General features: G+C 39.8%; 1 protein-coding gene across 1 annotated transcript in view; it reads left to right on the plus strand.

The window, feature by feature from the left end:
• The first annotated feature begins 11,740 nt into the window (after window positions 1-11,740).
• The window catches only part of MAPK6 (mitogen-activated protein kinase 6), a 134,533-nt gene continuing 133,002 nt past the window's right edge, over window positions 11,741-13,271 (plus strand). The window contains exon 1 of the mRNA XM_053717480.1: window positions 11,741-11,873. The gene's annotated coding sequence lies outside the window, so the exon portion shown is untranslated. The remainder of the gene's footprint in view (window positions 11,874-13,271) is intronic.

The raw sequence follows: 13,271 nt of genomic DNA on the forward strand, positions 1-13,271 counted from the left end.
TATAGCAATTTTATTAGTGACATCTCCTATTACCACATTAATTCACACCAGACCACCAGTATATAAAGGTATTTATTTATTTTCTTGGTGACACAAGGGCGCCCCCTACCCTCTTCATACTTAATAAATATATTAACCCCTATTCCGCCACTCCCCGACATCGCCACCACTAAATAAAGTTATTAACCCCTAAAACAACCCTCTAACTTTAAATTCAAATTACAATATCCCTATCTTAAAATAAATAAAAACTTACCTGTGAAATTAAAAAAAACCTAAGTTTAAACTAACAATTAACCTAACAACTATTATACTAAAATTAAAATAACTATCAATTAAATAAACTAAATTACACATTAAAAAAACCTAACACTACTAAAAAAAATAATTCTAACATTACAAAAAATAAAAAATACTAAATTACGAAAAATAAAAAAACCTAGCCTACAATAAACTATAAGCCCTTAAAAGGGCCTTTTGTAGGGCATTGCCCTAAAGAAATCATCTCTGTTCCCTGTAACTAGAGCCGTTTGCTTAAGAATAGTAAGGAAAAATCCTTGTCAAAAAAAGTGTAAAAATGTTATCCAGAGCTACAGAAAGTGCTTGATTGCAGTTATTGTCTCCAAAGACTGTGCTACAAATTATTAGGTTAAGAGTATCAATATTTTTGTGCATGCCATTCTCATTTGTTTTACTGTTTAAAGGGACAGTCTAGTCAAAATTAAACTATCATGATTCAGATAGGGCATGCAATTTCAAACAATGTTCCAATGTACTTTTGTCATCAAACTTGCTTTGTTCCCTTGGTATTCTTGTTGAAACTGCTAAACCTAGGTAGGCACATATGCTAAGCCCTTGAAGGCTGCCTCTTATCTCAGTGCATTTTGACAGTTTTTCACAGCTAGACAGCGCTAGTTCATGTGTGCAATATAGAGAGCATTATGCTCATTCCCATTGAGTTATTTATGAGTCAGCACTGATTGGCTGTCATGTAAGTCTGTCAAAAGAACTGAACTAAGGGGGAAATCTGCAGAGGCTTAGATGCAAGGTAATCACAGAGGTAAAATGTATATTAATATAAACATGTTGGTTATGCAAAACTGGGGAATGGAAAATAAAGGGATTATCTATCTTTTTAAACAATACAAATTCTAAAGTAGGCTGTCCCTTTAAAGTAATATGGGAAATTATAAATCAAAAGTTAAGTTTCTGTTCTAATTCATTTTAATTATAGAATGGTGGATAACAGGCCTGCCACTAGAGTTTGTGGGGCCTCTTACTAAACCATTGAACAGGGCCTGCCTTTGACCTGTGACCTAGACCCAAATTCAGGACACCTCATAAATGTTGAGGAGGTTGTACCTTATAAAAACCCCAACATTTTTAAAACATCTGGCTACAACCTTTGAAAATCCACTATATTTATCTGTAATTATCTACAAACTGCACTTTGGGAGGGAGACATTGGAAGAAGGGAGGTAGAGAAATAGGGAGGGCGAGAGACAGAAGGAGGGAGATACAGGGGGGTGGAAGAGATCGAGAGGGGAGAGGGAGACAGGGGGAGAAACAGAGACAGGTGGAGGGGGGAAAAAGGGAGACAGATGAGGAGAGAGAGACAGAGGGGGAGGACAGAGGGGGGGGCAGAGAGAGACAGAGGGGGGGCAGAGAGAGACAGAGAGGGGGACAGAGAGAGACAGAGGGGGCAGAGAGAAATGGGGATACAGATGGGGGAGAGGGTAAGAAAGACCACTGAAAGAGGGGGAGAAAGACCACTGACAGGAGGAAGAGACCACTGAAAGGGGGAGAGGCCACTGAAATTGGGAAGATTGACACCACTGAAAGGGGAGGGGAGACACCACTGTAAGGAGGGGGGAGAGAGAGACATCACTAAAAGGGGTAGAGATCCCTGGGATCAGCTTTCCTCTCTCTCTCATATCCCTTTGGTCACTTTCCCTCCTCTCTCCTCTATATACCTGCCAGTCTCGCAAACTGCCCCTGCCCCAGCTACAAAACGTATATTTGCTCAACTCTTGATATTCCCCTACTAGAGCTCTAACCGTCTGCCCTGTCTGTCATGCAAGGTACCCAGCTTACCCTCCTCCCTACCTGAAGCCTCCTGTGGGGGGGTATATGACTTTCAGCCCCACTCACTTCCAATTTGTAGCTCCGGGCAGGAGCTCCTCTCTCCCGCTCTGGGTTGAGGTATGACAGAACACTCCCACCAAGCCTTCCTGTTCCCTCTGCCTTGGTCCCTATTCCATACTGGCGGCCTGGCTTCTCTCTCAGTGACAGTTATAGTAAGAGGCTGAGTAGGGACCCCAGTAGAGGTAATAAGAAGAGTGACAATCATAGCCAGTCTGTTTGGAGGTAGGGCCCAGCCAGATATTCCCCATGCATCAGCAGAGCACACATTATTTGCAACCAACCCCTTCCGGCCACATTTTCTTTTCCTCCCGCTTCCTCCTGGCTCCGGGCCCAACTCACTGTGCCTACAAAAAAAACACAGCACACACTACAAAAAAAAACCTAGCGCACTCTTCTGCAAGCACCAGCACTGCTCTGGTGGTCAGGGCTGGGCAGCCCCCCTGAGACCATCAGCCCCCTGACTACAGTTACCCCTTTCACACACTGATGGCGGCCCGGGTGGATACCAAATACTTTTCTCAATTTTTACTTAGTTCAGAGAAAATTGTGCATTTTACTAAAAAAGTGGAAGGGTAACAATACTTTTGGCCACATCTGTGTGTGGATAGATAGATAGATGGATAAACAGATAAAAGATAGATAGATGAAAGATAGATAGATGATATTATTATTATTTACTCATCACTGCCATCTCTTAACTGTCAAGGACTAGCGAAGTAGTAGAAATTTCAATTTGAAATTTTGTGTGTGTATGTGTAGTGTGTGTGTATGAAATATTTGAAAGGTGTCTTCTTTAGCTATAGTGCAATTGTGCAATACTGAATATTACTTTTATACTCAGTAAAACATATATTTAAACTAAGTAACCTCATTTTACCTCACCCTGCAATGCAAGTTAAGTTGGTATTTTGTATACACAGGATTAAAGTCACATGTGCAACGATATCATTTTCAAAAGACATCTATTACCACAGACTAGGACATGACATGCCTGGACCATGTTTCCAACAGCTACAATAGATGTTTTGTTTAGAGACTTATGCAGTATGTAATTGATGTTTATGGTGGAGACAGGACACCTTTTATTCTTTACTTATAATTCAACATGAACAATAATTTACTTTCTTCTCTTTACATAAAAATGAAATCAGCGTTACTATTTGAGAAGATAATTATAAATGAAAAACATGGGTATATACATTTATTCTTTGTATTCCAGACATGGCATGCTACTCAGTAAATTGTAATATTATAATAAATTCATAAAATATAAAAAGAAAAAACAGCTTAGCCACACAGGTTTTACTTTTAAATAAAGGGTAGGATTGAATGTACAAACATTCTGTGCCTTTTTGTATGTTTATATTGCCAAGGCACATGAAACTATAGACTGGTAAGGTGCAAAATGGTAAATGGTAAAGTCCAGATCTTCATAGGAACGCAGATTCCCCTTTTTAACTATACACTTGACATATCATGCAATGATTCCAGTGTTTACATAACTAGGGATAAAACACCATTATTTGGTTGTAATGATTTCATATATGTTTTGTATTGTAAGATTACATGAGCTTTAAGAGGTACTGCTTAGTTCCGAACCAATAAATTATTTTGCTGACTTATGTTTGTATTCTTGTGCAAGGCTGGTCTAAAGACCTTCTAAAAATGTGTTACATGAATAAAAAACTAAGTGCTCATGATTTTAATTAAATGGTAATTTTAGAATTAATTTGTAAAATAATGTTTAGATACTGTACTAAAATGAAGGAATAACTTTCATGCAGAAGTAAATCAAATACAGCATAGGAATCAAAAAATGCCTAGAATTTATTAATGTGCTGAAAATAGAAAAAAAAAAATTGGAATAAGGGTCGTCAAAATGAAAATTTAAAAATGCATAAAATGTTTCATTAGAGAAAATTGCAATATACTTATTTATTTTGCTGCTGTTTGCATTTGAAAATGATCTACTTTTCTGTGAACTAGTGGGAGGCAAGCACTAGTTCACAGAAAAGTAGATCATTTTCAAATGCAAACAGCAGATTTCTTAAAGTGGATTATCAGATTTGCAACCATAATCATCATAGGAAAATCATTTTTTGCAGAAGTAGTGGGCATACCAGGTAGCAGTGGTGGTTCTAGAAACCTTATTATGGGGAGCAAAGACTACTTGGTTCAGTTGCGGGTGTTCCTCAGGTGAGGACAGAGTAGGTGGAGGCATAGTTAAAGGTGTCCAATGGGAACGTTCAGGGCAGGGGAAGGTGGAGTCCAGGTGTTCTGAGTCATGTTGTCCAGGGGTCTGGTTAGGTAGTTGTGGAACATGGCTAACCTAAGAGGCAGGGAGCAATAATTTTTGCCTTTTTTAACCTCCTCCATTTGGACAAATTGCTCCCCCCTAGAATGCCCCTGCATGGTAGTTTAGGTGCAAATATTACTGTGTATATAAATATAGCTATTGCATGGAGATTAGAAAGGAATATATGTCTGTTTGTAAAAATATATGTTAAATATTAATTAACTAAGCCATTTCATTGTTAAACCACCTTAAGTGAAGACAGGACAACCCCAATATCCGTCTTTAACTGCCCACACAATAATTCAAGCTCAAACCCCCATATGTATAATAGTATATGATGGATTATAAAGGGTGATATTGAGCTGAGGAACAGGGAAACCAGAGAAAAAGAAAAAAGATAAAATAATATACTATTTGACAAAATAAAGCTGCATTGTTCATTGCAAAGTTCTTCTCAGGTATGAAGAAACATTATCATGCAGCTTGTGTTTAATGTTCCTTCAGAAAATGTTCAGACAATTTCCCAATGTGTCCTCAAAATAATAATGCAAATAACCAACATCAAATCAATCATGCATGCTGCTCTAAAGGGATACTGACAAAATACGCTCTGATGTGTATGATATCACAGTTTATTAAGCATATTGCATTTTTCCTAATCATTTGGCTTAAAATCAAGTACTGGATATATGCAGTCTTCATTTATAAATTTTATATTTAGACAGCACACAAGTGATATCATCTAAAACTGTTTTTAATGAAACAGTGATATAAAAAAAATATCAGAGATGAGCAAAAATGAAAATTATTCAATTTTATGTGTCTGCTCTATTTTCCAAGTCACAGGTTTGTAAAATTGGCCCAATGAACAAACATATAACAGCATGGAGAGAACTCACACAAAATCTTTTTTTATTAGCATTATATTGTAATTTGCCTATCCTAAATGATTTGAATCACCTTGAACTACTGAAGAGACCTCAGGCATATAGCAATAAGTACATGGTTCCTATTTGTAGAACTTAATAAAGGCTTCTGGGTAATAGGTTTTGTTTAGTTTGTTTTACTGAACCTTTCTATAAAAGTAGCCTGACCAGTGGCCATGCTGATAAATTTCTTTCTCCTACGGTGTGTCCGGTCCACTGCTTCATCCTTACTTGCGGGATATTCTCTTCCCCTACAGGAAATGGCAAAGAGAGCACACAGCAAAAGCTGTCCATATAGCCCCCCTTCTGGCTCCGCCCCCCAGTCATTCGACCGACGGTTAGGAGAAAAAGGAGAAACTATAGGGTGCCGTGGTGACTGTAGTGTACAGAAATACATTTTTTTAAACCTGACTAAAAGCCAGGGCAGGCCGTGGACCGGACACACCGTAGCAGAAAGAAATTTATCAGGTAAACATAAATTCTGTTTTCTCCTACATTGGTGTGTCCAGTCCACGGCTTCATCTTTACTTGTGGGAACCAATACCAAAGCTTTAGGACACGGATGAAGGGAGGGAACAAGTCAGGTTACCTAAACGGAAGGCACCACGGCTTGCAAAACCTTTCTCCCAAAAACAGCCTCTGAAGAAGCATAAGTATCGAATTTGTAAAATTTGGCAAAAGTATGCAGAGAAGACCAGGTCGCTGCCTTACAGATCTGATCAACAGAAGCCTCTTTCTTGAAGGCCCATGTGGAAGCCACAGCTCTAGTAGAGTGAGCTGTAATTCGTTCAGGAGGCTGCCGTCCGGCAGTCTCATAAGCCAATCGGATGATGCTTTTCAGCCAAAAGGAAAGAGAGGTAGCCGTAGCTTTCTGCCCTCTCCTCTTCCCAGAATAAACGACAAACAAGGATGATGTCTGTCTGAAATCCTTTGTTGCTTCTAAATAGAATTTTAAAGCACGGACCACATCTAGGTTGTGTAACAAACGTTCCTTCTTCGAAACTGGATTCGGACACAGAGAAGGAACAACTATTTCCTGGTTAATATTCCTGTTGGAAACCACTTTTGGAAGAAAACCAGGCTTGGTATGTAAAACTACCTTATCTGAATGGAATACCAGATAGGGTGAAGTACACTGCAAAGCAGATAATTCAGAAACTCTTCTAGCAGAAGAAATAGCAACCAAAAACAGAACTTTCCAAGATAGTAACTTAATATCTATGGAATGTAAGGGTTCAAACGGAACCCCTTGAAGAACTGAAAGAACTAAGTTTAGACTCCATGGAGGAGTCATAGGTCTGTAGACAGGCTTGATTCTGACTAACGCCTGTACAAACGCCTGTACATCTGGCACGGCTGCCAGACGTTTGTGCAACAAAACAGACAAAGCAGATATCTGTCCTTTTAGAGAACTAGCTGACAAACCTTTATCCAAACCCTCTTGGAGAAAGGAAAGTATCCTAGGGATTTTAATTTTACTCCAAGAGAATCCCTTGGATTCGCACCAACGGATATATTTTTGCCATATCTTATGGTAAATCTTCCTAGTCACAGGTTTTCTGGCTTGAACCAGAGTATCTATAACTGAATCTGAAAACCCACGCTTAGATAGAATCAAACGTTCAATTTCCAAGCAGTCAGTTGCAGAGAGACTAGATTTGGATGTTCGAATGGTCCTTGTACTAGAAGATCCTGTCTCAAAGGTAGCTTCCATGGTGGAGCCGATGACATATTCACCAGGTCTGCATACCAAGTCCTGCGTGGCCATGCAGGAGCTATTAGAATCACCGAGGCCTCCTCCTGTTTGATCCTGGCTACAAGCCTGGGAAGGAGAGGGAATGGTGGAGACACATAAGCTAGATTGAACGACCAAGGCGCCACCAATGCATCCAGTAGTGTCGCCTTGGGATCCCTGGATCTGGACCCGTAGCGAGGAACCTTGGAGTTCTGACGAGACGCCATCAGATCCATATCTGGAATGCCCCATAGTTGAGATAACTGGGCAAAGACCTCCTGGTGAAGTTACCACTCCCCCGGATGGAAAGTCTGACGACTCAAATAATCCGCCTCCCAGTTGTCTACTCCTGGGATGTGAATTGCAGATAGATGGCAGGAGTGATCCTCCGCCCATTTGATGATCTTGGATACCTCTCTCATTGCCAAGGAACTCTTTGTTCCCCCCTGATGATTGATGTACGCTACAGTCGTCATGTTGTCCGACTGAAATCTTATGAATCTGGCCTTCGCTAGTTGAGGCCAAGCCAGGAGCGCATTGAATATCGCTCTCAGTTCCAAAATGTTTATCGGGAGAAGAGACTCTTCCCGAGACCATAGACCCTGAGCTTTCAGGGAGTCCCAGACCGCGCCCAGCCTAAGAGACTGGCGTCGGTCGTGACAATGACCCACTCTGGTCTGCGGAAACTCATTCCCTGAGACAGGTGATCCTGAGTCAACCACCAGCGGAGTGAGTCTCTGGTTACCTGATCTACTTGAATCTGGGGAGACAAGTCTGCATAATCCCCATTCCACTGTTTGAGCATGCACAGTTGCAATAGTCTTAGATGAATTCGAGCAAAAGGAACCACGTCCATTGCTGCAACCATTGATCCTATTACCTCCATGCACTGAGCTATGGAAGGCTGAGGAATAGATTGAAGAACTTGACAAGCGTTTAGAAGCTTTAACTTTCTGACCTCTGTCAGAAAAATCTTCATTTCTACAGAATCTATTATTGTTCCCAGAAAAGGAACCCTTGTGGATAGGGACAGGGAACTCTTTTCTATGTTCACCTTCCACCCGTGAGACCTGAGAAAGGCTAAAACAATGTCTGTATGAGCCCTTGCTTTGGAAAGGGATGACGCTTGGATTAGAATGTCATCTAGGTAAGGTGCTACAGCAATGCACCTCGGCCTTAGAACCGCTAGAAGGGACCCTAGCACCTTTGTGAAAATTCTGGGAGCAGTGGCTAAACCGAATGGAAGAGCCACGAACTGGTAATGTTTGTCCAGAAAGGCGAACCTCAGGAACTGATGATGATCTTTGTGGATAGGAATATGCAGGTACGCATCCTTTAAGTCCACGGTAGTCATATATTGACCCTCCTGGATTGTTGGTAAAATCGTCCGAATGGTTTCCATTTTGAATGATGGAACTCTGAGGAATTTGTTTAGAATTTTTAAATCCAGAATTGGTCTGAAAGTTCCCTCTTTTTTTGGGAACTACGAACAGGTTTGAGTAAAAACCCAGACCTTGTTCCGCTGTTGGAACTGGGTGTATCACTCCCATCTTTAATAGGTCTCCTACGCAATGTAAGAATGCCTGTCTCTTTATCTGGTCTGAAGATAAGCGAGACATGTGGAACCTTCCCCTTGGAGGAAGTTCCTTGAATTCTAGAAGATACCCCTGAGAGACTATTTCTAGTGCCCAGGGATCCGGAACATCTCTTGCCCAAGCCTGAGCAAAGAGAGAAAGTCTGCCCCCTACTAGATCCGGTCCCGGATCGGGGGCTACCCCTTCATGCTGTCTTGGTAGCAGCAGCAGGCTTCTTGGCCAGTTTACCCTTGTTCCAGCCTTGAAATGGTTTCCATGCTGGTTTAGGCTGGGAAGCGTTACCCTCTTGTCTAGAGGCTGCAGAGTTAGGAGCCGGTTCATTCCTGAAATTGCGAAAGGAACGACAATTAGATTTGTTCTTAGCCTTGAAAGGCCTATCCTGTGGGAGGGCATGGCCCTTTCCTCCAGTGATGTCTGAAATAATCTCCTTCAATTCTGGCCCGAAAAGGGTCTTAACTTTTAAAGGAATATTAAGCAATTTTGTCTTGGACGACACGTCCGCCGACCAAGTTTTTAGCCAAAGCGCTCTGTGCGCCACTATTGCAAAACCTGAATTTTTCGCCGCTAATTTTGCTAATTGAAAAGCGGCATCCAAAATAAAGGAATTAGCCAACTTTAGTGCGTGAATTCTGTCCATGACTTCATCATATGGAGTCTCCTTTTGAAGCGAATTTTCTAGTTCCTCGAACCAAAAAGACGCCGCCGTGGTGACAGGAATAATGCACGAAATTGGTTGAAGAAGGAAACCTTGCTGACCAAATATCTTTTTAAGCAATCCTTCCAATTTTTTATCCATAGGATCTTTGAAAGCGCAACTGTCCTCAATAGGAATAGTTGTGCGCTTAGCTAACGTTGAAACTGCCCCCTCTACCTCGACAATGGGGAACATTTTCTTAAATATAGGAGGGGGAACAAAAGGTATACCTGGCTTCTCCCAATCCTTAGTCACTATGTCCGCCACCCTTTTGGGTATCGGAAAAGCATCAGCGTGCACTGGGACCTCTAAGAATTTGTCCATTTTGCACAACTTCTCTGGAATCACCAAAGAATCACAATCATCAAGAGTAGCTAGCACCTCCTTAAGCAGGGCGTGGAAATGTTCTAGCTTAAATTTAAATGCCACGATATCAGGTTCTGCCTGCTGAGAAATTTTTCCTGAATCAGAAATTTCTCCCTCAGACAGACCCTCCCTCACTGCCAACTCAGATTGATGTGAGGGTATAACAGATAAATTATCATCAGCGCCAACTTGCTCATCCTCTGTATTTAAAACTGAGCAATCACGCTTTCTGGGAAATGCTGGCAGTTTGGATAAAAGATTTGCTCTAGAATTATCCATTACTGCTGTTAATTGCTGCATAGTAACAAGCATTGGCGCGCTAGATGTACTAGGTGTCGCCTGCGTGGGCAAAACTGGTGTTGACACAGAAGGAGAGGATGATGAGCTATCCCCACTACCTTCATTTGAAGAATCATCTTGGGCAACCTTATTAAATGTGACAGTACTGTCCTTAATTTGTTTGGACGCCATGGCACAATTTGCACATACATTTAAAGGGGGAACCACCTTGGCTTCCATACACACAGAACATATGCTATCTGAAGGTACAGACATGTTAGACAGATTTAGGCAGGCTATTAATGCAATAAAAACGATTTTAAACAAAACCGTTACTGTCTCTTTAAATAATAAAAAGAGCACACTTTATTTCTGAATGTTCGAAAAACTATCAAGGAAATATCCGATCTTTATAATTTATATATTATAATTTATACCCCAGTGTCTTAATGCTTTGAAAGTATTGCACACCAAATTTCAAGTCTCTAGACCCTTAAATGAGCAAACCGGAGCTAAAAGTTCAATTTACCGGTTTAAACACACTACAGTCCCTGCCACAGACTTTGCTGCGGCTTTTACCTTCCTTAGGGGTTATTCACCACAGAAATAAGCCTTCCTGAGTCTGTTTCTCAGTCACAGGACCCTCTCACATGAAGCTGCATGCACTGCCTTTAGAAGTAACTGCGCAACTGAGGCGCGAAAATGAGGACTCCTCCCTCTGCATACCAGAGTGAAGGGGCCTTTCTGACTAGATTAGGCGTCTAAACAACTGCCAGGCGTAATTAAAAGTTCCCAAAAGTGTTTCAAAGTTCACAAAACACTCCAAATGTCATATAAATATGATATAAACAAATCGATTTAGTCCACAATAGTGTCAACCAGCATAAAGCCCAATTTATAAGCCTTAATTCTGTTACTGAGTTTAAGAAAATGGCTTACCGATCCCATAAGGGAAAACTGACAGTCTTCTAGCATTACTATGTCTTGTTAGAAAAGAGACTGGTCATACCTGGAGCAGATAAGTCTGCAAACTGTTCCCCCCAACTGAAGTTCTCTGGTTTCAACAGTCCTGCGTGGGAACAGCAATGGATTTTAGTTACTGGTGCTAAAATCATACTCCTCTTTTAAACGAACTCTTCATCACTTTCTGTTGTAGAGTAAATAGTACAAACCGGCACTATTTTAAAATAACAAACTCTTGATAGAAGAAATAAAACTACAACTAACACCACATACTCTTTACCATCCCCGTGGAGATGCTACTTGTTCAGAGCGGCAAAGAGAATGACTGGGGGGCGGAGCCAGAAGGGGGGCTATATGGACAGCTTTTGCTGTGTGCTCTCTTTGCCATTTCCTGTAGGGGAAGAGAATATCCCGCAAGTAAGGATGAAGCCGTGGACCGGACACACCAATGTAGGAGAAATTTGGGTTGTATGTCAGTTTCCAGCATTTGTAAACCTTGGTATATGCATACAAAATGGTTACCACATAAATGAAAAATTACTGCATATTTGTATATAGGGTGACATTTCTGGAATGCATATATTTTATATTTGATTATTAATTAAACATATGTCAATGTGTTTATAAAATAAGAAGGTCCAGCAAATCTGATTTGTTCTTTTAATTTAATATTCATAAGTTGAATTATCAGTCAAATGACAGCTGAACCCAGTATTCATATCACAACTTCATCACCTCTCCCTCTCAACAGCTCACTTCTATTTCTGACTTGCAGACTCCTGGGTGACCTTTCCGCTTGCTTGACTGGATTTTAATTCTTTAAAATTTGCCTTTAAAATACCTTTCCGCAATTTACCAGGACAATAGTAGTCAGGTAAGCTATGCTCATGGAAAGACAGGCATATATATAATATATAGTTAGCAAACGTTAAAGAAAAAAATGTTTAAAAATGTTATTTAAGATGTAGTATTACCACTGGAAAAAATGTTTAATTAAATATTTAAAACATTTCTTTAGACCATGTAATTTAATAAGGCTTTTGCTAGAAAGCAGAAAGCACACTGTACATATAGATAGCCACAAATGTTAAAAAACAACATTATCAGTTACACTAAGCATTGGGAAAAAAAACAGTAAGTTACATAACTATCAGAATTTAATATGTTACATAATGAAATCAGTTTGTGAGTTCAGACCTTAATCTCCTTGTGGGGATTACAACCCTGTATAGGTTTCACAACCAGCCCTTTTCTGTACCTCATTTTTCATATCTGTCATACTGTTAATAGCTGTGAAAATGATTCTTTTCTTTGGTGTGTGCTAACCTTTTGTGAAATGCAGATGTGTCTGTCAGAGGCCTTAGTGCTTGAAAATCTCTTATGAAAAAAACAGAAAATTTGAGGTTCGAACTTGAGTGTAAAGCAAAAATAGTGTTAGTTTAAATAAATAAATATTTTTAAAAAAAAAGCGTTTTAGGACCCCTTTCACTTTAAAAAGGTATGGTGGTATGGCATTTTCTTTACTTAGAGGCTGGTGCCAAAACAAGCATGTGTGTTTTGATGCCAGAGATGTTGAACTAATTATTCACAACTGTTTTCAATAATCTAACCCCGGTTTATATGCCCCCTTATTTCCTTGCATATATAATTGTAGCACAATGTGAGACATACAAGCACATCCATCTACATACTTTGTTCCTGTATAAAATCATTTTAATTTCAGTACATAAATTACATTTGCATATAGAGGTAAAAGAGATACACATTTTCAATTTTCTGAGGCTCTAAACTATTGCATTATGTTTTTTTCTGTGCTTCATTATTCTCACAATAAGAAATGATTTAACAAATTCATAAAATGTGCTTTTCCTAGCTGGTGTTTTGCTTTTTTTGTGTTGCTGTATTTTTTCCAAAACAATAATCAAGAGATAATTATTGCTAGTGTTCTTTAGATTAATCCACTTGCCATAACAAAACAACTGGTCTTTTGGGGCATTACTGTCCTTTGGAGAGAAAAAAAAACATAATTATAATTTGGGCAGCCAAACTAGTACTAACAAAATGTTCTAAGTCTAAGAGGATTAGAAAAAGCTGGGAGCATATGAGTTAAGACATTAAGAAGTGTTTACTATATGAGAGTTTCAACAAGGAAATCAGCATGATTTCCAACTGAAATAGAGCAGCAGGTTTACTTTAACAAAAAAAGGAGAAAAAAAAATATTCCAGAGGAAGTTAGTGTTTTGATAATCAGAACCCCCACTGTAAAACATAG

This window comes from Bombina bombina, chromosome 6 (genome assembly GCF_027579735.1).
Source record: "Bombina bombina isolate aBomBom1 chromosome 6, aBomBom1.pri, whole genome shotgun sequence".
NCBI lineage: Eukaryota > Metazoa > Chordata > Amphibia > Anura > Bombinatoridae > Bombina > Bombina bombina.